At 41.8% G+C, this 27,655-nt stretch overlaps 1 protein-coding gene and 1 long non-coding RNA gene across 2 annotated transcripts in view; one reads left to right on the forward strand and one right to left on the reverse strand.

Moving 5' to 3' along the window:
- Positions 1–18,235, reverse strand: part of LOC111250260 (uncharacterized) — a 38,806-nt gene extending 20,571 nt beyond the window's left edge. The window contains exon 1 of the long non-coding RNA XR_015326687.1: positions 17,590–18,235. This is a non-coding gene — a long non-coding RNA (uncharacterized LOC111250260). The remainder of the gene's footprint in view (positions 1–17,589) is intronic.
- Positions 1–27,655, forward strand: part of LOC111250258 (tetratricopeptide repeat protein 39B-like) — a 164,128-nt gene that overhangs the window by 12,112 nt on the left and 124,361 nt on the right. The gene's annotated exons all lie outside the window — the stretch shown is intronic.

Below are 27,655 nucleotides of genomic sequence, written 5' to 3' on the forward strand. Positions count from 1 at the left end.
TCGTTGTTATCATCGGAGGAATAGATAGAATTTAGCGGTTGTTGGATGAAGCCACGGGCTTATTTTATTTGGAAGGTATTACAAAAAGGTGATGCTTATGTCTGCTTCGGATAATGTCATCTATAATATTATAGGCGGATCTCACTTCGTGCACAATCCACGTAGGTGATTAGGGTCGGCGTAAAAAGTATCGGCAATACCCTATTCTGTTCGGTAGTACAGCAGGTTTGATTATGTGCTATTTCGAAGACCATCTATACGAAAATAGATCGTTCAAAGAAAATTTTACATGTGATAGAGTTTTTACATGTGTATGTCACTCCTGGCGGTCGTTTTGATTTAACATAGCCACCATCTAACAGGATTACGGCTTCAGTTGGGGATGTAAATCATTCACTGGTCATTTCCAAATCTTTTATTTATTTATTCATAGTTATTATTAAATGTCTTCATTTTATTTATATATTAATATATTTATTTATATATATAAAATATGATTAATATTTTAGTAAGCGTGCCTCAAGTAATATTGGTATGCGGTGCGTGAAAAATTGAGTTAAATTTTAAAATACCAGCCGATCAAAAGCTCCATAGAATAGTAAACGCTTTTTTTAGCTTATTCTAAAAACGGTTAAAACGATTGAGGATCGATATTGTGCTCTTCGAAGCAACCGCCAAGTACGATCTAAAGGTTCACAAGCCGTTTTGATTAATTCTCAAGCACTTAGAATCGAGATTATATTGAAGACCTTCTACTCTATCCCTATGAATCTCTTCCTCTGATTTTCAGAAACAGTGTGAAAACTGAAGGCCGCCGATTTCGGAGAAAAAGTTCTTAATTTTGATGGATTCATAAGATACGTAGAGATTCGACAATTATCGATTATCCCTCAAATTCCGGTAATGAAGCCCCTAACAATATATATATATATATATATATATATATTGTTACACACTGCCACAGTGATCTGACAAAGCACTCCCGCAAAAAATGCCCGGCTTACTTTGGTAGATTGTCCTCTTCAGGACTAGTTTGGGGAGGGACCTTTGAAGAAACAAGAGAGTTCCTGGTTTTTTACAGTAGATCTGCGGGCAATATCAATTAGGGAAGTAACTGGTGGAAGACGAAACGTTAGAACAAAGAAGTGCGAAGCTACTAACTTGCCATACAGGAAAAGCAATGGCAAATGTAGTTGGCTCAGCAGGACTAATTAGGCAAAGACCAACTGAATGTCTCCCTGGGAGCAGAAATGAACCCAAAAAAATACAACCTGATCGACGGCTAGATGGGCATATATGAGACGTTCGTACATAGTCGGGCGACTTTGCACGAGGTTCAGCGCGTGTTGGAATACTCAAAATGAAGTCTGCTACATAATGTATTACCTGTTACCATCCTGAAGATAATCTTAATCATAGCCATAGCCATAACAATAGGCTTAGTAACGCTAATCAAATTCAAGTTCAATATATTTACCCCTTTTTTACGATAAATGGATGAATTATAAGGACCGTCTGTAAGTATTAGATTATTCGAAATATTTATGCTATCTTAGTATATATTCATATTACTCTTCTTTTTATAAGGTAAAGACGGGCATAGTAGGAGATTTAGATTTATCAATTTTAATTTTTAACAGCTGCTTTTTTAGGCTGTGTATTACTATGAGGACAAATATGTTTCTGAGGAGCTAGAGCAATTAGACATCTATTAAGAGCTATTCGTTTGTTCATTCGGATATCATGCGATATTTGAAAATGGCCAGGAAAATTAAATTATTATTGTTACTAATAAAATGTCTCCTATACTACTCCTACTAATAAAAAAAAAAAAGAGAATCATGTTTATTTCGTAAAAAAAAAACGTATAACTTTCAGTGAAAGCATGGCCGTTAACTGCCTATTTCGTGTTAAGCAATAATTTTCCACATTAAAGTTAATTAGCGCAACAGCGGGAACGGTTGAAAATAGAAATAAAAGGTTCACTTAAATTACCTGAAAGTTATTTTACAATATAAGCAAAGTTGAGCGTAATAACTATACGAACAGTGTTTCTGCACATAAGATTTAATCTTCGATAGGAAGCCTAATTGGTGATCAGAGGATTCATACGTGACGGGACTGTGCAGTTAACGTAGCTCTTTACGTTTTACTAGAAACGAGTTTAAAAATACTTATCGGTAGACAACAATATCAAGTCTCGTATTTTGGTCTATTAACTATTTGTATGTATCAGTGGAATTGAATAACGGACGCTAAAACCACAAGTATCTCATGTTGGCTCCTGTATATATATATATATATATATATATATATTGCTCAACGTTCGGGTTCGTTGTGTGTCGGATGGCTTAATTACTGCCTGGGTTCGATCAGTTTGGTGCACAAACGTACAAAACATTACCATTGAAGCTCTTACATAAAAAGCATTGCAAAATTTATGTACAGCCTATGCGAAGCGTACGCATGACAAAATGCTAGATATATGCGAGACGACTACGTGTCCGTATAATCCACCCCGTCCTTTTCACTCGACATCGCCCATATCGTCAGTGATGTCGTATCAGACGTCCGCATCCGTCGTACAAAATCAATACATTAGCGAAATGTATATCTGTATATGGTTGTTGACAGGTCAAAGCAGCTACTATCTATTGGTACAAGTTGAATACTGCTAACAGGAGCGCACCAATTTCATTTATCAGCGGATATAGCCAACATCAATCTGGCCGAAACCGTACAAATAAAGAAACTACGTAAGCGATCGAGTAACTATAGGACGTTTTCCCTTGTCTCATGCATCGGTTTCCCGTTTATCCTGCTCGATCTGAGACGGCGCGCACTGTCCGTTTCAGGCTAAATGACTGTGACGCCGCGACGGATCGAATCAATGTTCAGATATTCAAAGGGCAGCTGCGAAACTATCGGGCGCTTGTGGATTAAATTCGGTTTATTTTTATTTATTATATACAGTAATTGTAATAGTTAACGTTGACGGCACCTCGTTTCATTTAGTGAGCATATAGGGAACCCAGGTACCGGGAACAAACAGAGAGACGCAACTGTGCTAGTTAAGTGAGGTAACTTAATCTGTTACAAAGTGTATTTGAGTTAACTCCTCGCAATAAATTGTTGCTCGATTGTTGTGTATTTTCAAAGTAACGTTAAGGAAAAGACATGTGCTTATCAATTTTTATGGAATTCGGAGAGCGTGCACTTATAGCTGATAAGACGCATGCATACATACACATACATAGACCTGGCTATAGATAAGTTTCTATCTGTGCCAAATAGTGGGTTTGTTTACAAAGAAATACATTGTTCGTTCATGTCGCGCCATTTAGTCGCCTATTGTATCAACAAGGGGTCGTGCACAAAATACGAGAAAAATTAGCATGTAAAGGTATATAATCACTGACACCTAACAGCACATATGGGAAAAGGTTACGACTACCCTGTTCTATTCAACTCTACCGACAGATGTGAGTTTGTAATGTTTTTTTTTTTTATTTTTTTCACTTCCCAGCCCAGTACGAAATATGAAACGAAACCCAAGCATTGCTATGAACCGTCAAGTAATCACATCGCTGAGTCCTTGAATAAAAACAATTTTCCCCCTCTTAGCGTATCGCCATTTCACCCCTATTGCGACCATTAGTTGATTGGTCGAACGTTGGTTAGTATAGTCGACGAGCCCTCTATTGCCTCCCACGAAGTTACAGACCCGGCCAACAGAGGCAGCAGCAGCTTACTGTTGGACCTCAAGGATTTCACAGGGTGAAGCTTTCTCGCCACAAACTGGCATTGAAAACGACATCGTGCTGTTGGCGAATACGGGCCGCTGCCGTGAAACCGGTCACGGTGCTTGGGGTTTAACTGCCATTGCTATCTATGGTAGGGGTTTGAAATTTTGACACAGACCGCATCGTGTAAGTAATGGCGGGTGGCATCCGAGAGTTTAGTGGAATAGTTTCTGCTGCCAAAAATACTCTGAGGCAGTGCAAGACAATGTGTGTCTTTTCCAAGTATTGATTTGTCGGCGGATACGGCACCAGCGGAGCACCGCGGACGTAGCTACTTCGATCGCTACCATATCATAATACGCTCCCTACTCAAAGCTCACTGATGGGTCAGTGGCGAACTCCGCGCTCCGCGTCATAGGCTAGTTTCGTTGCGGAAAAGCATGCTGGCTACCTATTTTACAATTAAGTAGGCGAATTTGTCTGACGCAAAGCAGATTACCTATGTCGAATGATACATCGAAAATGTGTGAAACAGAATAGACTCGTGGATTGAGCTGAAGGGCTTAAAGATATTATACAGACCCAAACGTTTGGGTCATCTTGTCGTCGATAGAAAAGTCCAGCGCAGCTTTTGCGCCAGTGACCAGATAAAAACACCGTTATTTGAACGTGGGTTAATAGACAAATGGTACGGTTTGATTGGCGTGTTCCTCATTTCAGGTTCTGGAAGTAACAATGAATTGAAGAGCAACAAAGACTGACGTATATAGAACCTGCACTCGATGGAAATATGGAATTTCCATCGAGTGCAGGTTCTCGTGTTCTAATCTGTACTGCTGTGGAATTGCCGGTTTACGACTGGCAGATGATAAGAAGCCAAAATGTGCATAAATTCGATCATTGTGTCTATAACAGTTTACTCTATTAGTGCTAAGCTACATATTTCTACTTACTCCATTGTATGTCAGCACTCAGCTTTCTTTAAGAAGAAAAATATTTCCTCAAGACGTCTCAACTGAAGTTTCTTTACGAGGCTAACAGATATTTGTGCACTCGACTGACAAATTGCCGCTTAGCGGCATGCTAAAACTTTTCCTCTACGTTAGTGCAATATAAGACACAGGCTAAACTCAGCAACCTTCTAAAGCACTTGCTTTATACCTGAACGAAGGCTGGGAAGGTCACTTTGTTTAGCGAAAACGTCTGTCTATGGGGCAGCAGTGAATTGTTACCTGATGGTCTTCGAAAACCATCCTTCATTTGGTTGCTTGAACCTCGGCCTAAGATATCGATATTCTCTGCTCCTACGTATTTATAATAATTTACAGTAGTGAGATGCGGCTCACTACTGTAAAGTATTATAAATACATACAAGGACAGATAGTTCTCTCCTAGCTTTTCACCTGGTACCTTTTTTAGACTTAACTTTCCATTTTATCGCGCGATATTTTGCTGCTAAAATTTTATGAGAAAAAAAGAAAGAGTGCGCGAAAAATTCAAAATCATACATATTCATCTCCTCGATAACTGTCCAGTGAATATCATCTAGTTACGTTCACAACTCTTTTACGGCCAGATACAGTTCCATTTTCCTAAAACTTCTCGTCATTTCTTCCGTGAATTGAGCTCCCTTTTCAAACTTTTACTGGACGTCTTAACTGGTGTCGCGCATTTCTACGCGCGGCAAAAGCCACGTTAGCTGTAGCAGTGCTATGTTGATGTGCCGCACCAGATTGTGCCATGCGTCTGTAAGATTTCCACTTTAACCGTGGCCGCCTGCTACGACCGCTCCAATCGCAATCGGCGGCGACACTCCTTTACCCACATGAACGACTCAGCGGCCACCAAGGCACAGAGTCCGATGCAGAGGTCATTGCCTCAACATCATCAGCAAGGACTGTCTGCCGTTGTTTGCCCTCGTCGCCGTATGGAAAGATTTGACCTCCTTAAATCTTGTTGCCGTCCCGCCCCAATGCTGTCACGTCACGACCCTGCTTATTCCCTAAGTCTGAACTGTAAAAGTTCCCTGTCGACAACTGACTTCAGACAGTAGACGACCGACAAACGACACAGCACTGTCAAAGGCCGAGTAGTGGTAGACGCTTGGCCTGGGGTTGTGGGGCAACGTGCTACATGTGTACTGACCTTTCAAGTCTTCACGTACAGTAAAATATACTTGACCATTACACGCACAACGTTAACGAGAAGGATTTGTCGTGGGGTGGTGAGCTACGACGGCGCCTAGATTGATACCGTCTCTGCCAGCAGCTACTTATTCCACCGTTTTTACAAGACTAACGATACCAGAGCTGTTTAAGGAAATGGTATGATAACTTGAGCGGTGATGAATCAGGAACGAACTCTCGAGGCTACGAAAGCCAGCAATGTCGGCCGGCGAAGTGGTCGTATGCTGAGCTTGCGGAGAGAGAACGAAATCATGCAAAGAGAACAACTCATCCACGTATGAGATAAGCGTGCATGTGTGTCGGCCGTCGCGTGGCAGACGTCGCGGCCGAAGCGCTAAAAGCTTGCAATGGCCAGTGTCATGAATGAGTCTGTACAACTGGCGTCGATCATGTTTCCTGCACCGAATAAGGTGCTATCGAAGGACGCTAAAAGGTAGCCCTCTCTTGATTGGATGTCATTAAAATGGCGACAACGGTAAAGCAATATTGTGTGTGGCTGTTAAGGATACATAAGAAGCGCATATGAACAAATATAGGAAAATCTGTTTTCTCCAGTGAGGAAGCGCCACGTCGTTCCAAAATTACTATAGAAAATTGTGGATTGCTTCCGGGCAAGGTTAAACCCATGCAAATTTTTATTTTACACCTGCGCATGTATACATACGGTTGACATATATTTAGCGCATCGTAATAGCAAACGTCGATCTAGATCCCTTGTGGGCGGTGTACCTCAGTAATGAAGTATTATGCAATGTTTATGTATTACTCTATAGGTCCTAAGTAAATGAGAATAGCCGAAATGACAACCACTTGCAGACTGTGATAGCTTGTTGTTGTTGTTTGAGGTATTTAACTATGTCGTGCCGGCAGGCTACCTTTCAGCGAATAACTGATAAGGTTACGCAGAGAAAAACATTCCTCCTATGACTTACTCAATCATATCCTCTGCTGATGGCCGCTGCAGGACATTTTTATTTTCTAATCACGGTTTCATGCGATTCTCCCACGAACTTCGCTATTCATTCTGAGAAGTAACGAATGTTTCAGCAAACTACCTACTAATACCGGCGTATTGCTTGACAGCCTTACGCTAGACTACAGGTGTGACTTCAGACTGCTTCCAATTAGAACTTAAGCCTCCTAATCTACAGAGAAGTTGGTTAAATTTAACATTATATTTTACTAAATTCTAAAAGATGAACTACGCAGCTTCCACTATGCCTTTTGTTTGCTACATCAGTATTTAGAATAGACTGATTGGAAATATACAATTACTTTGCTCATTGCGAGTTGTCGGGTCACAATATGCAGTCAAATTCGCTATTTGGCCAGAAAATTAGCTGGTCCTCAATCGAGCTTTCAAATAAGGCAGGATCATTACGCCAGCTTCTACTTGCCGATGTCCGTGCCATTCCCATGGGCTGCTGTTAGAGGCGATAAGCAAAGGAACGGTAACGGAATAGAAAGAAGGCAGATGCTAGGCGGTAGGGAGCTATGAGTAGACAAATTATCGTCACACGCCAGAAGACTCGGGTAGCTCGCTGCCTGTGATAAAGACATTAAGTAAAAATAATTTCGTGTAGTTAAAATGACAAGAAAGGGCGGAAACTCGTATAAATCACAATGAAAACAAACAGCTTCGAAGGTGTTATTGTGTTTATCGATTTACCTCGTTTCTGATAATTGAGGCGATCATTTCGACTATAAAGTAACAACGAATAGGAGCACAACGATTAAGCTTTCGCCTACTTCACGATGCCTTTGTGTCAACCTTAGTACATCACTATAACAAATAAGTAAAGACTGCGTAATCCTATCGGCAGCCTCGTACATACAGTATTCATATTACAAATCTCAACCTTGTAATCTATGGATGGCAGTAACTTCTTTTCGCGTTGTGTCAAGTAGGTTAAGTTTACACTGTTGTAGAATCCAGATGCCAAAAGACGCTCAAGGATATTAACAACATGAAGTAAATTAGAAGTTGTTTTTTTTTTCTTATATATTGAATACTCGAATTCGGTTCGCAGAAGGAAACACAATTTTTACTTGATAAACTCATGCTAACATATTCTGTTGGCTATTTGACGTGCGCCAGCTGTACTGGCCTGCGACTAGCATTAAGAGCGCTTCGTCAAGCGTACATACGTCTAATCCGGCCTTATACGTTATTGAATAACAAGGCCTGAATGCCAATTCTACCTAATAATACTATAGAAAACTGCTTTTGCTTACATGTATATACATGTGCAGTCTTGTCCTGTTTTGCCAAACTTCCCCACCTTCGTACGTATCTGGCATCTAGACCACTTGTGCATCGATGTGTATACACACAGCGAATGCCTATTTCGAAGCTAACAACTCTTTCTTTCGCACCTATGTCATCTTTCTTTGTTACGAGGCCCCTTTGTTCGACTCAAGGGGACACGTCAAGTAACCGCTTCCAGCGTGTCACCTTACCTACCTATCAGGCACGGCATAAAAGGATCGACAAGGGTGGATGTGCTCAGCTGTAGCCACGCTGCAATAGCAAACCACGTCTGTGTACTGACTAGCAAAAGAAGTTGTCACTGTTCAGGATGCTCGAGCCTTGGGTGCCCTGTGGTCAAGACGCATTGACCCGCTGCTTGTGGCCTGACTTGGCACTGTCCTTACTCCTTGGCGTCTTCTAAATGGCAGAAACATCTCGACAGCGTTAAGTTTGTGGCTCGCAGACGTCAGCGACGATCATGTCCTGCTGGCCGCCATGCGTCTTTTTTTGTCTGCAACTGTCTTTTCGTTGTATAATGCCATAATAGAAGGATAGCACTACACGAGTAGCACTAGCAATAGACACTTAGAGTAGCTTCTGCAGTTGTCATGGCCGGCAGTGGGCGGACACATACACCTGTTAAGTTGAAGGCTCATGGTGGCAGCGGCGGTGAGCGCTGAGAAACTCGTAGACCAGGCCTACGAACTAAGGCCAGCACACGCAGTAAGGTGAAGTCTATTGACGCTGATAATTATCTGCAACAACACTCGAACGACGTTTAAATGATGGCTCGATGCTTGAATCCGCGAGGTCGTATTGACAAACATTTTCCACTGCCGCTGCAGAAGACTCTTGCCCATCAAATAATTGACGGTGCATCGTGGTTACGCTAAGCGTAGAATGCTCATTTGCAAGTTACAGTGATGAATCCAGAAAAAAAAAACAGATAAATGAAAGCTGTTCCGGCAGATTGTCCAAAACTAGGCTCAGTGAGTTCGATAAATGAACGGTACGTATATATGGGGTAAAAGGGGGGTTGGAATGCTATTGATGCCAAACATATAACTGTGAAATAAGCGAAGAAATGAGATAGAAGAAATGCTCACGCTTTCCTTGCCGTCTAAGGCTTTTAATAAATATTTAGTAAACTGTTTTTTTGGTATGTTATATAGTTGATAAAAGGCCATGGACTACAGACGACATTCATTGGGATAATCCTATGATTGTAGAAACCCGTAAAAGCCAGTTGAAAACGGCTGGCTTTCCAAACAAACCCAAATGTATTCAATCATTCCTGCAATCATTGGCGTTTGTTATTATTCTTATCTGCTATGAACCTTACATCCTATATCAATCTTGGGCCTTTGATTAGTACTCTATCGGTTAATAGTAAGTTAATTTTTGACGCGGCTCTACAATGAAGTCGCCTTAATTTGCCTAGAAGCATATCACTGTCTGTAGTATATCATATTGAAAGAAAGTTATTTTAGTCAACTTATTGTACTCACAAGTTGTTATTCCTGCCGATATGCATCAGTCGCAAACAACCCTATCTACAGCTTAAAACTAGTAGTAGCAATCACTGCCATAGGATCGAACTGCTACGGTATTTTGAATTAGCTCATTACAGCAGCAGGTCAATTGCTCCCAGAAAAAAAAAGACACATTTTGGACTAATATTACTGTTTGAGCTCATCTATTTATGTATTTAATACATTTATGTTTATCATATTGTTCCCTCATTCGTGCCTTAGCAAGATGCCACATGGATGACACCGGAAAGTGTTCCATTTTTATGCTTTTTCTGCATATGCAAAGGTTTCTTGCATCTTTCGAAAGAGAAACGACGTCTTTTTTTTTATATAATCAACTCAAAGGTGTCGGTATAAACCGCTACCTATAATTCAGGTACTTGGAAGATTCGTTACAAGATGACAAAGATCGTTTCTCCAAGTATCCTCGATGAGACAAAATCGAAAATTGTTGTGACGTACAGAAATAGCAAAAATGTATAGCTCATAATACGAAATGCGAGCAAATTATTCTGGCCACATTTCGGTCTGCTACCGCGACGCATTTCCGTCTCGGATATAGATCAACGTTGACGGAACGTACCGTGGACGTCGCAAAGCAGGAAATTCCACAACGTCAACGTAGACGCTGCGGAATTTCCTACCGTAATCTATAAGAATAATAATAATTTATTTAGCATTACCTATTTTAGAATGTACTGGACTTTAAATAACTTTTTACCGTTGTCACTCATGTTCAAACCGACTAGCTCTCACTCAAGAAAAAAGTGTCCGTATTTGTTGCTTTGCAAATATGTCCGGGCGTTAACGACAGATGAGGTTAGCCAGCCGCTCGAACTTGACATAGGTCGTAGTACTTCGAACTGGCAATTGGGTGCCTTGGAGTCAGCGGCCATCGCCCAGCTAGAAGACCCTGCTTTTCAAACCAATATGCACTTCGAAATCTGTGGCCCGGGGGGGCAAAACTCGTTGACACAGTGGCAATTGTGGAAATTCTATCAAAATATCTATGTAAGTATGCGCTAGTAGAATGTGGGCGGATCTGAGAATGTGCTTCGATGGTAGAGTTCAGACCTGATATAGGATGTAGATCACCTTTTTTTCGGCGGTATAAAGTACTCCCGTTCGTCGATAGATAAGTATTGCTTACTCAAGCTTTGTGCACTCACCCGAATTAACTAATCTAGAGCTTTTAAATTCTTTCATTGAAACAAACATTAGAAAAACCAATCTTCGATGGGTTTCACGAGCGGAGAAGGGGGTTCATTTTCAGCACTACGGAATGCATTGATGCCCAATAAACTTAGAATCGGACATAGTTAAAGTAAAAATGCAGCTGCGTAGAAAATTGTTCAGACTGTTCCATCGGGTAAATAGTTTCAGAAAACCTAATATGAGTACCAAGCGATTGCGTACGTATGCTCTTACATGTTAGTCTTTCAGGCCCCTGACGTCAGAATACCGAGTGTTCCCTGTGCATCGCAGCGGGCAGATTATGAGGTCTCGACTTACGATGCCTTTTGTGCATCCTATTGTATGGGCACTAATGAATCATTAATTGCGACATCCAAATGCAAGCAGGTCCATGCAGCAAGTTTACTCTGTTCGTCCGCCATTTGTCCGCAGTGGAACACTGGATTTGTAGTAAACGCTCAAAAGGGAAGTACTGGCATATGTGACACTTAATTTGATCGACAATATGATAGTTACAAGTTTTCTAATTAGAGGTGTAACGTATTATTGAAGAAAAGCATATTTTCATAAAAGTCTATTTGAAGCATTTGCTGCCGATGAAGATGTGTCGCTAATCAATGCCAGCTCAAAAAGGACAACAGAAAGCAAAATGTAACAGGAGGTGGTCGTGCGAGCGGATTTGCTATGTAAAAAGCTATTAATTAAACACTTGGTTGGGTTCGCAGAGCCGGACATCGTGACCTATGTATGATGATGAGTTGCATTACCGATTTGCGTTCTCAGCAGTCTACTACGTAAGATTGTATACTGTCATATCGCCAGAAGCATGCCGATTATAGGTGGATGGCATAAGTCTTACCGCCAACAGATTGGTTCCCGCCTCCAACGTCAACTCAGCTTTAGGTCGAGATCTGAGCTACGTTGCCGACTAAGCCGGCCATCTGCCGATGTCTAATGGCGTCAGGCTTTACTTTGACGTCACTTTCATGGGCCGCCAGTGGGCTTCACTGTCGGACAGAGGGACATTACCATAAATATGTTAGGGATTAAATATGGCCTCTGAGCCTCACATGTCTGGGATGCAGGTCAATAACATCGAATGACATCCCCTTGACACAGACTGAATGATTGACCCTCAAGTGGGTCTTGTGTGGAATCGCCTAAGTCAGACGAACTCTGCAAGTCCTTATAAGAGCACCACAGTGTAACGCTTAAAATATGACTAAACTCGATAGTCTCCAATTCGGTTCGTATACATATATACACCGCTATTCATAACCGAATGTGTACAAACGGTGTGTAACATTGTATCTGATCGGCTTGTTTCTTGTAAACAACTACACTGCTATTGGCACGGCTTCATTTGCTCATCAAAGCTATGTATCGACCCATTTTAATAGGCCGGAGTAAATTTCGCCTATAATATATTGGACAGATGGGCTTCATACTGCAGTACACAGTGCACAAACAAGAAAAGAAGAGTTTTTTTCGGATAATTATCCTACCCCAGTCGACTGAAGATTCGTGATGCAGACGCTGAAGCGCTCTGACTCTAGTGCGCATGGACATTCAAAAATTGACCTAGAGTTAAGCTGGCAACAATTGCAGCAACTGTTATTTGTTCTATTGAGCTACTTGTCTAGCAGCTAACCAAGTTACGCCTGAGCGGTGCCAACAACAAAAGTAGCGGACGTCAATTGTAGCAGCGTGGAAGTTCTATTTAACTTGGTGGAACACCGTTTGCAAAAACCTTCGCGTTTACGTACAACGCCATTTAGTATTGCTGTCCAAAGCGTTTCCTTTTGAACTTCCACAGAAAGGGACGCGTAATATACACAGCCGTCCCTTTTCCCCTCGTGTATTTGCTCGCGTCCGCTGAGTCTATTACGGACCATTTGCACTACTCTACGTCGTTCTCGTTTCTCCCATACTCCTTTTTGGTGTCTTACCTTATAGAACTGTGACTAGTGCGCGAATATAAATCAGCGTCACCGCCAGCGCATTACCAGTCGCAGCCATAGCTACTCTAGCTAGCATTAGCAGTATGCGAATACGCTTAAAGAGCGTAGAACGTTAGCCTACGTATAATTAGAGTTCTAGCTTGTAGCTAAACTTGTACAGCGTTCTCCTGTTGTTATATAGCAGACGCCTGTTCGCCACCTCATCCAGGTCGTATCCGCTGTGCTGTTCCACCTCGTTTCTAACTGAGTTGACCGTATCAAACGTGGAGTTTATTCCACTGCTGTCATGTTCCCTGTAACCAGCTCAGATTGAGATGATCGGGGGAACTCGCCAGCCGGGTCTCCGGAGCATCGCTGCCTCCTGATACTCCATGAAGAAGGATGGGTGTAACACCGCTTGCTGCCGCCGTCGCCAAAGAACATTGTTAATCTTTCTATTAGCATACAGTTCGCCTCTCTAGCTTGGTTTGTTGCTGGCTATCGGCGTTGTTGCTGTTCCGGTTCCTATTGCGTTTTCAGCAACAAGCGAGTTGGGAATCGAGATGTTTCAAATGGATTGTTTTAGCACGGTTCTGCCACATTGACATACGGCCATGGCACGGACGATTACCGACGATTCATAATAACACCGCAGGACAAAGTGTGACCATAATAGGGAGGCGGAGAGGAGGCTGATAGGAGAGGAAGTGGAGTGATGAAGCCTACCGAAAAAACATGACAACGACAGGGGCAGCCAAGAAAGGATCGGCATTAGAAAGACGGGCCGCCACAGGAAACTAATAGCAATAGAGCGGTTGAACATGTGGAAAATAGATCAACAAGAGGCAACCAATCAGCTCGCCTGCGTTGTTTGCGGTCTCTGTTGCCCTTCGCTGTTTCGTTTCCGCTTATCAGTGCACGTAGCCTAGTTGTTTGCGACTGCCTATATGTATATTTCTGTACGTGGACGAGGTGAGACTTGAAAAAGAAGAAAAATCTAAGGCAGTCTGTGAATATGTTAAAAATCTTTGAAGTTTTTTCTAGGTTCGAGAGTAAGACAGTCAGATGCTGCTAGTCGATTCATTCCAGGTCAAACCAGGACGGACCGTTTTTTGTTAGATTGCTGAAACTCAACAAACGTGTCTGTTTTCCTTTCCTTTATGCAGCAAAGACAAAAATAGTTTCGGCGTCAGTTTGGCCCTGTGATCCATTGGATACGAAAGCGCCCCTCGGTAGCACTATTTGGTAAACGGGCATGAAGCTAGTGAAGGAGAGATGTCCTACCGAACTGCAGCAGTGGTGAATGGTGTCATCTTAGTCCAAGAGTTTAACAGTATACAGCTGTTGCAGCAATAGCAATTGAACCTGTTAATAGTATCGATGTTGACTGGCGTGCGTGTCTGCCTGATTTTAATGCCGCTGCAATTTCGCGACTGCGGAGGCTAGAAAACGCAAACCTAGTAGGCACACAAGTCCTATACAAGGCACACTAAAAACAACGACGCCAGCGAGCACTGCAGAGACATTCGTTGAAATAACATAGTTGTCGTTGTAGTGGTTATTTGAACAAGATCTAATGAATCTCCAAGCTCCTTTCTTCCTTCCTTCCTTCCTGCCGTGCGTTTTATTGTCACAAGGCACACTGGCCACCATCGGTATCGTTCTTAAATTCACTAAAAATGTAATAGAAAGTTTTTATAACTTGAAATCATATAAGACAGTGGAACTTGTTCACTAGTTAGGAAAATAGTAGTCAATAAAAGTTGTGTTAAAGAAGATAGATATATCTGGGCTTATTTTTAGTTCGAATCATGTTTATCAAGCTAGATTTATCTACGGTTACAGCTGCTGGCTAGAATCGTATTACTAATTGAAGAACTTCTAATTTTCAGGTAAGCGTAATGACTGATTTTGGACGCTGACGGTAAAGGAGCGTTGTGTGTTTTCTTAATTAACGCTATTATCATGTAGCGGCGCTTGCGTGTGTTCGATATCAATACGATATTAACTCTCAGAGCAAAAAAATGTCTTGTGCCGTCCCTACGTGCGGATAAAGGCATGCCCATTACAAACACCCACTGGCGTAACAACAATAGCGTCAAAAAACTTCCGATATATACGCAGCCGTTTGAAAACTGCAGTTACTTTCAAAACGAACGCTAATTATGCCTAAGTAAAACATACCTTGAGCTCGAAATACTAATGCTCGAAAGTTACACTTTAAAAATACACCCGTCTCTCCCCACCAAAGATGCATCACAAATTAAAATCGATGTTTATACTCTTTCACGACGGTAGATCATCGTATTGAGTGCAATTGTTCGCTGTTGTTAGTTCTGGAGTCCGTCTCCGATTCAATATGTGAAACTGGTGCCTTTTGGCGCCTTCTGTTCACGCCCAGATCGCACTTATTTTCTCCACGCTATTCCACAGCCTCTCTCCCTCTCACTCTATGCCCCTCTTCCCCCTCTTCTTAGTCTTTCTTTCTTTCTTGTGCATCCAACTTTGTTTAGTGAAGCTTGTAGTATATGTAAAATAATCCTTTTTCCAAGCGGACTTTCATCTTTTCAATCGGCGTATTTTTCTTTTTCTCGTAGAAAAACAGGGGTAACAGAAAGGCAATCCCACGTGTCTTAGATTGGCGAGGGGAAAAGGAAAAGCTTAGTGTGGGCCGATTTCGCTCGTCGTCGCACGTGTCCCCGCTACTGACGAAGGCTTTCGCGCCAAGTCCGTCTTCATTATTTGCTTGCATTTCTTTCGCAGATGGCTTGCTCTGTTCATCTTTAGCACAAGCTCCGTGCTGCCCTCATCTGAGCCGTTGCTTCTTTTGGATTTCGCTTAAGTTGATGGCTAGAAGCAGTGGTAAGGACCACAGGATTCGCCGGCTAGCGGCAGGTAATGCAGTTGGTGCGCAAGTAAAGAAATGTACAAGTGTTTTATGGCAGAAATTTACTGGAAAACGGATAAGTGTCGGAAGAAAAGAGCACGAAAAACCGGCTGCTGCTTGCAAGATGAATCTAGGAATTTCGGAGAGGTAATGACAGAAAGACATGATTGTGTTGAACAAGGAGACATAAGAAACTTGTCCTGAGAGAAAGCGGTTGGGAAAACAGACATCTGATTATGAAGGGAAAAGTCGTACCAAGTAAGATATAGAGAACATTGCGATCGCGGAAGGAGAGCTATTATGTTAAGCCTCATGTGCGCTTCCTAGCAAATATAACCAATATCCCTTTTATAGCTAGGTCCTGTCGGCTCACTATTTCCTGATGAAGAACGGAGGCACGAACCCACTCCATTTACAAGTCTAATTATAGGTAAATCGCGTCGAGTCCTTATTAGACGAGCTCTAGCCTTGTCCCGGCCAAAGAGAGAGGTCGAATAGAAGAAAAAAGCTTGAACTTCAACATTTATCAACCTCACTGCCCTACTCACATATAATCAATCACACAGTTTTGCGTGACTTCCAACTGGACGATATCAGGTAGTCACGGTCGTTCCGTTTCTAAAATCCACCCATCTAAATCTAAACCATTCTAAAATCTCACTCGGTTAATAAGTACATTCGCCTTGACTGAGCTTTACCTGTGTTCATTACTAATTTAGATAGGTGCTCTACCCAAGTATCATTTAGTACTCTATTGCTTTTTTGCAGTGGCCCAAAATGTCTCTTAGTTCAAAAAGGGTCTAAAAATACAGTTCTAAGAGAAAGAGAATTAATTGCTTTGTGAATAAAGTGAAGGTTGTCCTGTGACGTTTCCCGGAAACTTGTGCTCGCGTTGCTATTTTTTTTCCATGCCAACTATGGATACAATCATCCTTGGCTCCTTCGTTTATCTCATTGTCCAGTCTACTTTAACTTGGATCCTGTGTGGGCCAGCGTCACCCGCTTTGCGCTCGCAAATCAAGAGGCATGTTTATTGTTATCCACCACTTGATTAACAATCAGATGTATTTCAATTTCCATTCTTAATCTTAGCTAGATAATATAGTGGCTTTACTTATGAATATGAATTGAAAACAGTTCTCCCATCAGTCCTTTGTTGAAAACGGCTGATGGGAGAACTGCGACGGGAGAGTTGTGACAAAGCAACAAGGACAGCTCAAATTTATGAGAGGAACGCACCAGAAAGATCTAACAACGACGAGTCCGAATCTAAGTTGACGCCGGTTAGATTCAAGCTCTTTTAGCCCAAAGAAAAAAGTAATCAAACAGACTTGACTACCATTCGGTGTGTATCTTTTTTATTGACCTAATACGGGAAATTGATGAAGAAGCTAATGAACCTAAATCTTCATAGGGAAAAGCGAGCGAAAACTGTGCGTGTGTGGTGCAGTTCATTACCATACGAGGCCAGAAACCATAAAACCCGGAGTACAGATTCATTAAACGGGTTTATTCAATGTGTGTATAGATCATTCCACAATTATGATATCCTACATCTTCAAGTCAAAATAAAGGCGGTAAGTATTTTAAATTAGAAGAAAAGCTTATTGTGATTCGTAATGTAAATGTTATCTATTGATCACTGCATCCATTTATCCGATTTGCCCGAACAGCAAATACTGCTACTAGGTTCAAAATGTTCATTCAATTACGACATAGCACGATTTAATTAGAAACAAATAGATGTCTTCGTAAACAATATTTGGTCTCTTCTACCTGTATTAATAGCTCCATATTATGGAGAAACACAGTGTCAGACTACGATTCAGCTCAGAAAAAACATAAAAGGAACGTACGTTGTGGAGTAATTTCTCCCGCTTCTGGTCTCGTTAGCTCCTGCTTTTCCGCTCGTTGACTGTTTACTCACCAAATATTATCAGCTAGGACATTGCAGGTCCTTCTAGATAGAGGTTACCTGATGGACACAGGCCGTAGATGCGTCAAGAGTTATTGACCTAGGGTAAGGTGGCAGCCTCCAACTTTTTCCTTCAGGTCCTCCAAGCAATATGAGTTATAAGAATTCGGAGTATCACATTCTTCAAAGCTGCACACTTCCTTCGCCACAACTCTTCGATCTCCGTATGGGTCCTGACAAGCTGGGGTGCTACCTGATGTAAGATGGCATCAAGAAGCTGTACACCACCGTAAGTGTTTATCAAGCTTATCGATGCCTTCTCCGCGACCCTGCCAATTGTGGTGTACAGCGATAGGTTTCAAACCTGGGCCACGGCCTTAAAAGTCCCCACAATGCACCGCAGTGTAATTTAGTGAAAAGAACGGAGGACGCAGCGGGTAAACGACGAAACAGGCGGAGAAATTGCGCTGGTCGTTCTACACTTTTATGTATGTGTGTGTAACTCATTAGGCTACTAATAGAAGTGGTCGCAATGCCTTCTGAATCAAGGTTCTACCATTAAAGGTCTGATCGCTGCATGGAAGGCAACTGCGATTCAACGAGTCATAGCGCTCTATTGGGCACGGGTACAGATTCAGGCTGGAAGAAATAAGGATATTGGGATTAAGCAGAGTGGACATGGTTGGCCTAAGCACTCCCCCATCTAATGGGCGAGGGCGGAGGCGGAGGCGGGCCCTTTTCCGCAACATCACCATGGTTCCCGTGGCGGAAAGCCAGCATTCGTCGACCAAGTGCCTACTACGTACAGCTCTCTTTTCTAACCGTAATATTTGCTGCGTTCTTGTCGTTGACTTTTGGGTAGTATTGCTACCTACAACTAACGATCAAAAAAGAGGAGCGGCGAAGTGACACTGTCAAACGCAAATGCCTTGCGTGGCGGAGGTCTTGCTATAAATGCCTTGCTAGACGTCTGTCACAGTATTGTTATATTATTATACTGCTATCATTAGCCTAACTGTCAGCAAATAACTAGCCGACCCACTTTTGGTAACTGTAGGCTACCTCAACTTTCGGTTGTCGCCGTATTATCTTGGTCTTCTTTTCTTTTAATCAACGCCTCTTTCCGGTCTTTCCATTATCGTCTCGAATAGTGCAGACAGCTTTAAGGGAGACAGCTTGGCCAGCCCTGGCCACATGTTCAACACGAAATACTTCGGACGGTCAAGTGAGACGATGCTGGCCAGTAGGGAAAAGGAAGCAGCGGTTTGCAGTAAATATGGTACATTCGGCAAACGCTTGGAGGGTACACGTCGTGGCTGCATGCGCGGTCTAAACAGAGGCAAAAATACTACGTACGCTTGTACAACAGTACGCTAGGGTCGATTCCTACACAGAACTAAACGATTGTGTCCGAGGTGCAGTTCGTCAGAAAACTGTGCACGTTTGAGGTGTGCTACCACCTGCATGCCACAAGACTCTTTCATGGATACGATGCCGTTACCTTTCCCTAAGTGTATGAACGCTTCTGTGCCGAGACCACACCATTACGGCTTAAGCCAATTAGCTAACACGCATAGTCCTCGAAGCACGGCTGGCTGATGTGCAGGCTGAATGATCGTAAGGTGCCGTAGCTTGAGTGCGCACATACACTCGAACGTATCAGCAAGTCAGGCCGCGACACCCTTCCAGGGAGCGGGATAACTTAGCCAACTGTATATCATTAAGTCAATTTCGTATCCGCAACAATGAAGGCTATGTCTCATAGTACCCGGTGAAGTGGACAGCGCGACCGGCTTCGCGAATTCTGTGAAACGTAATTTATGAAGTATTATGCAAAGAGTTAGTGGCCATCACTTCTTCACTATGCACCCCTTAATCGCTTTGAGATCACTACTTTATTCAGAATGGTATAATGTTACTAAAGCCGTGATATATATATATATATATATATATATACGGAGGGGCTAAAAAATGAAGAGCCAAATAACTCGTTTGTGGTGGAACGTACTTTATGATATAAACACAGCGATAGCGTTACGCATAAAAATGGAAGATTATCGAATAACATTAGTGCAGGGAACAGACGGGCTCTCAAATCGAGTCTTGACAATTGTTAAGAAAGCATATTTATCATTGCCACAAATGTATGCGTCATAAACGTGCCTGCGTCTATTAATAACAGTTATCTAAGTTTTTACTGAAGACAAAAATAGTATGCAAGCGGAAATCGGATTAAAGGACGCGGTACACCTCGAAAAAAAAAAAGAACAAAAAAAATCAGAATGTATATTTGCTCTTTTGTTACGATATAGAGGTACGCTTTTCACGATCTAAATGTATTCACTTTACTAGGCTGTTATGTTGTTCTAAAATTGTAGATGTGCGGTTCAACAGCGCATTTTGCGACTTTAGGCGATGGGTTTTGTCCCGTTACCCTACGCCTGAACCGAATCTCAGCCTTCTCGATGTTTTTGCACTTGACCTTTAAAATTGCATGGTGCCATTCCTCTTATTGCTGCACACAAATATTCCAACAACTCTCTACATATTTTACAGGTATACAAAAAAGAAAAATGATACATACCTGTAAAACACTCAGATTCAATATGTGGACGTCGATTGTTTCGACAAACATAAGCGATTTGTCCAATCTGACTAATCGAAACGCCGATTTTTAAACAGGAACCAACATGGTTGCCGTTACATGACGGATGTATTAAGTTCGTAGTTTGTTACCTTCGAATATTTATGTTCGTACAGACCAGGATTTAGGCAAACCTATGAGAATATCCATGATCACGCCCATGGCCAGGACTTTATTCGTGTCAAAGTGTGTTATGCTCACGAAGCCTGTCGTTACCATTTCTCACATTGACTTCCGCTGACCAGCAAAACAGCCCACAATGAAGGACGACGAAGGCTACCATAACAGTAATAAGCAAAAAGATCAACAATTTCCTAGACTGAGCCCGATGCATTCTATTCATACATCTGCACTATAGATATTCATGCTGTAACGGCGAAGTATATCCAGTTGTTACGGTCGTGACTTATGTCCTGTACTACTGAGAGGAGTACCTATTTGTCTGGCGAGAATATGGCAAAGGACATACGTTTTCTTGTCTTCGACCTTTGGTTAACGGGCCATTCCGTTCCTGTTGTGATCGGCGGTTTCGATTCTGAGCTTTCCCGTCTAACTTGTTTAGTAATAAAGATAGAAAACAAATGCTGCATAGGCTGAGATTTTCTTTTTATTGATATTGACCTGCAGCTATTTACGATAGAAGAGGAAAGTCTAGTAGTGATGGGCTACAGCTCTGTTCCGTTGACGTTACGTCCATGGGTACACGCCATGTTTGTCTAAAACTAACGGTTCAAAGAAATTCAAAAATAAATAAATGAGGCGACACGGGTCATCGAAGAAATCATTGTCTATCAATAATTGGTGAATGAAAGGAGACCTGGCAGTACGTTCATGATGGTACTGAAGCTCTTGGCAGCCTAACCTATATCTAATTTGAGTCGTTGCGCCATTGTCTATATTCTTCTATTCTTCTCAAATTACATAGGTAAAAAAGAATCTGATTCTGATTAAAGAGATCACCTACACGCAAACACTAACTTGTATACATAGATCTATCTGTGTAGGTAGTAGCACGAGCTCTGTAAACGTATGTTGTCATCGTCGTCAATAATCCACGCTCTATTTATCGAATACGTTCCGGCAAAATCTCTCTTTTCATACATTATTTCCACTGGAATAGCTGCTATTGCGTCGATATGACGATTATAGAACAGCCTCATGAGGATTTGATATCGTTCGTTGTTTGTGACAAATGGGACAAACTGGCCATTGAAAAATATATTTGTTTTGTTTTGGTCGAATTCTGGGGGCTTGAGCCTGGCCATTTATAGAATGTCCCATTTTTTCGAAATAGTCCGGGGATGTGCCACAAAAAATGTCCAAGGCCTTTCTTCGTTATCACTTCTTTATCGCTCACTGCTTCACCAGCCGTGTTGTTCTGCTCTACATTTTCTCCTCCTCCGATTGTCTCTAGAAGTCTCCTCCAAGGCGTTTGTTTGCCTTGATTTGTTTGACGCAAGCGCTCCATTGACATCACTGACGAGTACCCGCGTCAACGTGCGAACGAACTAAAACATATCAAATAGACATAGAGATACGTGTGATTTCATAGAATCGTGATGGTGGCCTACAATAATCAAGCGCATGTAGGAACACGTAAAGCGACATAAATGTATACGAAAAACGACAAGCGCGTCAGCTTTTGGCCAGCGAACCACGCCAACTTTAAGACGAGGTTTGGTAAAAAAGAAATAGATCACTATTGACCGAAGATAGGGTAGGTAAGGACAGGATAGAGCTCATGACTGGATAATCGTCAACTCTTTATCGCCGTTTCCTCATTCCACTGGCCTTCCCTTTCCGACGTCGTTATATCTATTACGTATACACGCTAAGAAACACCTCCAATCGCGTTCTATTGTCATTAGTGAGCACAAAGGGAAAAGCAGTACGTATCCAATAGGGAATATTATGTAAAACCGGGCTTGTAATGGAACTCGTGCACGACGCATCCTTGCAGCTAGAGTCTCAGCAGTGTGATCGCAGGACTATTAAAAGGTTGATCCTAGGATCCTCCAAGCCGTTTAGACCGCAGGGTAAGGCTAAACGAAAACATGAAAATCGGGTCATTGCAAATTACGCCAAAAATACGCAAAATTATAAACATAGACGTTTGCTTAGTTGTTTACATTTGCGCTTCGCACAATATAGCAGTCTTGAGCATGATGCATTTACGTTGCTGCTATTCTACGCTAAACAAGCGACTTCTCACATCTCAATGACCCCGTAAAGCCCACATATAATAATAACTGCATGGGTGTGCCTTCAGTACATTTAGATTTCGGCCATTCATTCGTGAAGGTAAAGACGTCTTACCCAATTGAAAGCATCATTGCAGCCGTCCTTCTTTGCCAACGAAGGTTGAGGTTTTGGAAACATGTACAATGGTTTTGGTAGCCCTAGTTTTCCTGATCATCCAACGCTTGAACCGCTTTCGCATATCGTTTTTCTTTTATTGCTTCGTTATTCGAGCAGTGGCTCCTAGCCATCGCAATTACCAGTGTTGTGTTATCTCCTCGTCTCCAGGCAATGTAGAGAGCCATGATGAAGTCAGTTGCCCAATTTGAACTTGTGTGAGTAAGAATAGTGGGTTGGGTCAATTCGATTGATATATGCAGGTCGCGGGCTCTCTAGGCACAATCAATACGTTGGCAAAACTCTTTAGCAGAAACCGAACTTGAATTGTTTTCTGCCCATAGAGCATCGACTGCGCCGAAGAAATTAAATATCGATTGAGGCACAAACGGAACGCAAAAGCTGTAAACGATGCAATGGAAAGTTTTCCAACTTCCTACGATCCATATTTTGATTTAGATAATAACTTCATAAAACTTATATTAAGCAGTTTATGCATTTGATGACGTATTTTATTTACTTAGCGCAGCACATACGTGCCCACACGCACATATATATATATATAAAAAACAACAAAGTTTCCTTTGTTAGGAAGCCCTCTCCTACAGTTACCAGTGTCATTCTTGAAATTCGACCCAAGAACGAAAACAATTCCCTTCCAGCCAATCTCCAACTTTGGCATGCAGGAGCTGTAATTGTGTGTGCCATTCCCGCAAAGACTCGGCTGTATTTTCTTTATCTACATCTAACCTGGACCCTCTTCGTTCAGGAAGATTAACACGAACAGACGGGGAGCCTCCATCTGCCAGCCGGGGCAAGTAGCAATGTACAAACTTTCATACAAACTCTGTAGCAGACTGTCTTGATGAAGAGGGCGCTTTCGCCGAGACGTAGGAGGCAATTTTACTGCTGGTATATTGTAGGCATTCCGAGAAAGAGTACAGAACTGGCATCAGATCGATTTGCAGGATCAATATGTGGCAAGCTCTTTTCCTTCGATAGTTCCGTCTTCGAAAGATGGCGCTTTACGTACTTTTATTTATGATGGGGGCTGCCATTTGGACTTTTAGCTACGGCGCATTTCACGGCACGGGACCTCCACGGTTCGATATCGAGGTTGATTATTATTCCCGTTCTTTTAACATTCATTGCGTGTGATGAACTTCGGGCAAACCAGAGGAAAGTTCTTGCGTGCATGAAAACGTACTTGACTGTAAATATCTCTCTGCGCAGATACGAGTGAGGCATGCATGTCATGCTTAGATGTCTCGTCATGCATTGCGCATGTTGTTACTGCATAGAAACAGTTAGCACAAGCAAACCCTTTGTCGTAACTTGTGTGACAAATTACGCATGCCTTAAGCAATATATTTAAGTGCTAGCGACATTTCCAAATAGAGAAATTCAGCCTGTCACACACATAAAAATCAGTGAGTGAGTGAGTGAGTGTTTTTTCTGTCCTGCACAACTTTTGACATTAAGTAAGTATTGCAAATACTTACTTTGTTCGCAATACTATCTAGCTACAATATTGCTCTTCATCGCCGAGCCAAAAACACATCAATAATCAGAACATTTCGATATTAAGTATTGATATTTGACTACTATCTCTTTACGTATGAAACTATAGACAAGTTATCAGCGTATATAGATACCTGGTGCCTGAAATATTTTCTCAAACCAATTGTTACTCTATACAAGTTACACAGAATTATATAACCATTATGTTAACTTTATGGATATTGCATATAAATAATATAATAACAAAAGCAGGTAAAGTGCTGAGGCTAGATTTCGGGGTAGACTTAGAGAGAGTATTCATATCTATCATTAAGCCTCTGGGCTAAACTCAGCAATTTTAGTAATATAATAATTTAAACCTAAAATGTCCGCCGTATCAAGCAAGGCGTAGGAGCCAAAGGCTTTCATTAAAGGTAAAAATAGACTGTTGATGAGTCGTACCGACTTGCACGTACGTAAGAGCCAGGTAAATTACGCAAGTCCAATCTCGTCGCTTTAGGTACACTGTTGCTATATGACAGAAACCGGAATAGTGACCCTTCATTTAGCCATATTTTCAGAACTCTTACTCTATGACTGGTGTGAAATATACTACATTTTATTAGCTAGTAATCATATAAGATAATCAAATAAAGAAATTATAAGTATGTAAAGTAATTATTATGGTCAATTTACTACCCTAGTATGCTTGTGTCTTTGCTACGGGCGAGCGTCCGAGAGATGCTGAATTCTTAGACATACATTACCATTTGTACAGCCGACTGATCTAGTGTCCAACGGCGATTCCGCGCCTTACAGCTAGAAAGATTGAACTTAGTTTAGTCATTTTAACACATTCCACATAAATTATCTTTGTGCGCCTACTTCATGCTTATCTCTCTACGTTGCACTGATCTCTATTGTATGTAATGAACGTGCAGCTAATGAGGGCAGTGTAGTAATATGCCCACTGCCCATTTGCAAAGGTACATTGCCGCGTAAAGGGTGAAGACGAGATTGGTTTTATTTGCCCCTCTGCTGCTTCTTTTGCGTGTACAGAAAGCGTCAGCAAGAGAAATGCACTGACCATTGCCATTCTCCTCTGCACATGTGCACTTGACGGGGCGAACTTTTCGCTGGCTGCTGGCTGTTGACCCCCTTTTTCTGTGGCCTCCGGTCTCCGACCCATCAGCGACGCTGATGCGTCGTTTCGAACTCGTGTAGCCAACGCAAGAGAGATCTCTCCTGGGAGACATCGCAACTTGCAAACGATTACTCTTTTCTAAGCAGCAGCTGCACCAGCGGTGCCCACCTCTCCAAGAGCTTTCGCGATGATACGATGCCATCGGTAAAGGACGCCGACGGCCTCGTCCGTATAGCGTGGCCCGGTAGCTACAACTATTATTCGCTCTCATCCCGTAGGACCCACCACCATGGTGTTGCGTTCCTTTTGCATGTTTTGCTAAGATTTTGCAGGCCAGCAAGATCGGCCTGCAGGCCTAAAAGTGCAACCGGTCATGACGCATTTAGTAAGACGTTACGGTGTTGTTATTATAGGGGGTGTGAACTGACGGTGATAGGAACTGGCTAGATGCCACTGACGGATGGGGTGTGAACAGGACATGCTTTTCAGCTGTTATATAAGGTAGTCATGCTATGGTGATGCGTTAACTAGGTAGTTATTGGATGGCATTATAGAAAATAACCTAAAGGGGCTTCTGTAGGCTACTCCAAGTTCGCAGAGTCAACGGACTGAGTGCCGATCTATAACACATTGGAACGTGGTGCTCGCTACATCCTTAATGTTTCTGTACGGGCGGGTCGTTTTAGCCAGTGGTCAGGAAATAGGCTTAGCGATAGCTCGAACCAGAATGCTACGTTTGTTGCATATAAAAGCTTTTATACTCCACAAGCTGTACCTTGACGCCGGTTTTTTTTGACATACAAACCTAATCTCTAAAGTGTCAAATATAACTATATACTTTAGTATCCTACTTAAATATAAAAAAAACAGCGCCTATTAGGACGGCTTGCTAATAAAAACTTATAGTGAACAACGCAAGCAACATGATTTACTATTTCTACTTGTTATAGCCTATTATACACAGGTCTACTCTTTAGCGTTCGACGCTTAGCCTTGTATGCAAGGATACGACGTTGCAAAGTTTTAAGGAGATAGTTTTTATGATTTTCGTTCATATACATAGATATAGGTGTAAGCTGTAATCTAAGGAAAAATAGCTGACTTTATTAAATTGGATTGTTTAAAATCTTTAGGACAGAGAAGCAATAATTAAATGATTCTATTAAATTGGGTACGATGCATCAAACCCCAAGGTGCTTAATTTGTTTTTGAGCAACCCAGTACCTCGGTTAAGTCGCAGGCAACCTGCGATTGATGTATCGTTCTTCTGGGGAACTGTGTTTTTTCGTTGCATTACCCTCGTCGAGATGTACAACATCCAGATACTAATTCTAATATAACGGATTTTACAAAGTAAAAATACATACAGGATGGCTGTCGTGAAATGAAATGTACTAACGTAAAGTATTGTTAATACCATCTGTTGGATCATTTTCTGTCGCGAGGAAAAAACATAATGACCCCATCATTATTCTTGAATGGAACGAAATCAGGTCAAGAACTGCGGGATCCATCTGAGGCTGTACGTCTACATGCGTGGCCGTAATGGCCAAAACTATCGTGTATTTATATAGGAATAAAATAAACCGCACAATGTTGGTAGTATAAATAATGAAAGAACGAAAGACCTGATTTTCTTTTAATCCGCTAATCGTTTAATACGAGTATCAAGTGATTAAAGTTAGCGTTCTATGATAGATTAGAAAAAAAAGGTTCCGAGCAAAGTTTTAGTTTATTTCAGATGCATATATATAGTCTTATGTGTGATCGTCTCATGCATAATCTCGTATATGACTCACCTAGAACTGACAGGAGCTTGCAGACCTATCATGGTTTTCTCTATCTCACAATATTGTTTTTATTATTAGAAAGAAACGCTCCCTTTTCCTTTTGTCCGTAAGTGAAGCAGTTTTTTCCCCATTTTACTCCAATGGAGCCCAAAATCAAATATTCTAAAAACATAAGCAAAGGAGGCTATCTAGAAAATAGCGAGCAATATTACAAATATGCGATACGCGGATATCTTGTTTGCAAAGAACCACCAGGCGCCATGTTGTTCTGCCATGGGCGTTTGTTGCAGTACTAACATCAGCAACGACATTAGCAGTAACACTTACCCGCGCAGGTAAAACAAAGATGGGAGGTGTGATTCGATTGTATATATATCGCATCAACCACAAACGGTAACCGCTGTGTCTTTTCGTGCGAAATTCGGTGAAGTGAAGAAGAAGACAAATCGAATCTTCAATCACTACAGGTAGAAGCTGACGTCACGTTGCTGCTGCTGTTGCCGTATTAGCTGCCATTCGAAGCGATAAAAAAATGTTGCATTATATACCCCGGATCCACCAATAAGCTAAGCCC

Source organism: Varroa destructor, unplaced genomic scaffold, assembly GCF_002443255.2.
Source record: "Varroa destructor unplaced genomic scaffold, Vdes_3.0 BEIS01000004.1, whole genome shotgun sequence".
Lineage (NCBI taxonomy): Eukaryota > Metazoa > Arthropoda > Arachnida > Mesostigmata > Varroidae > Varroa > Varroa destructor.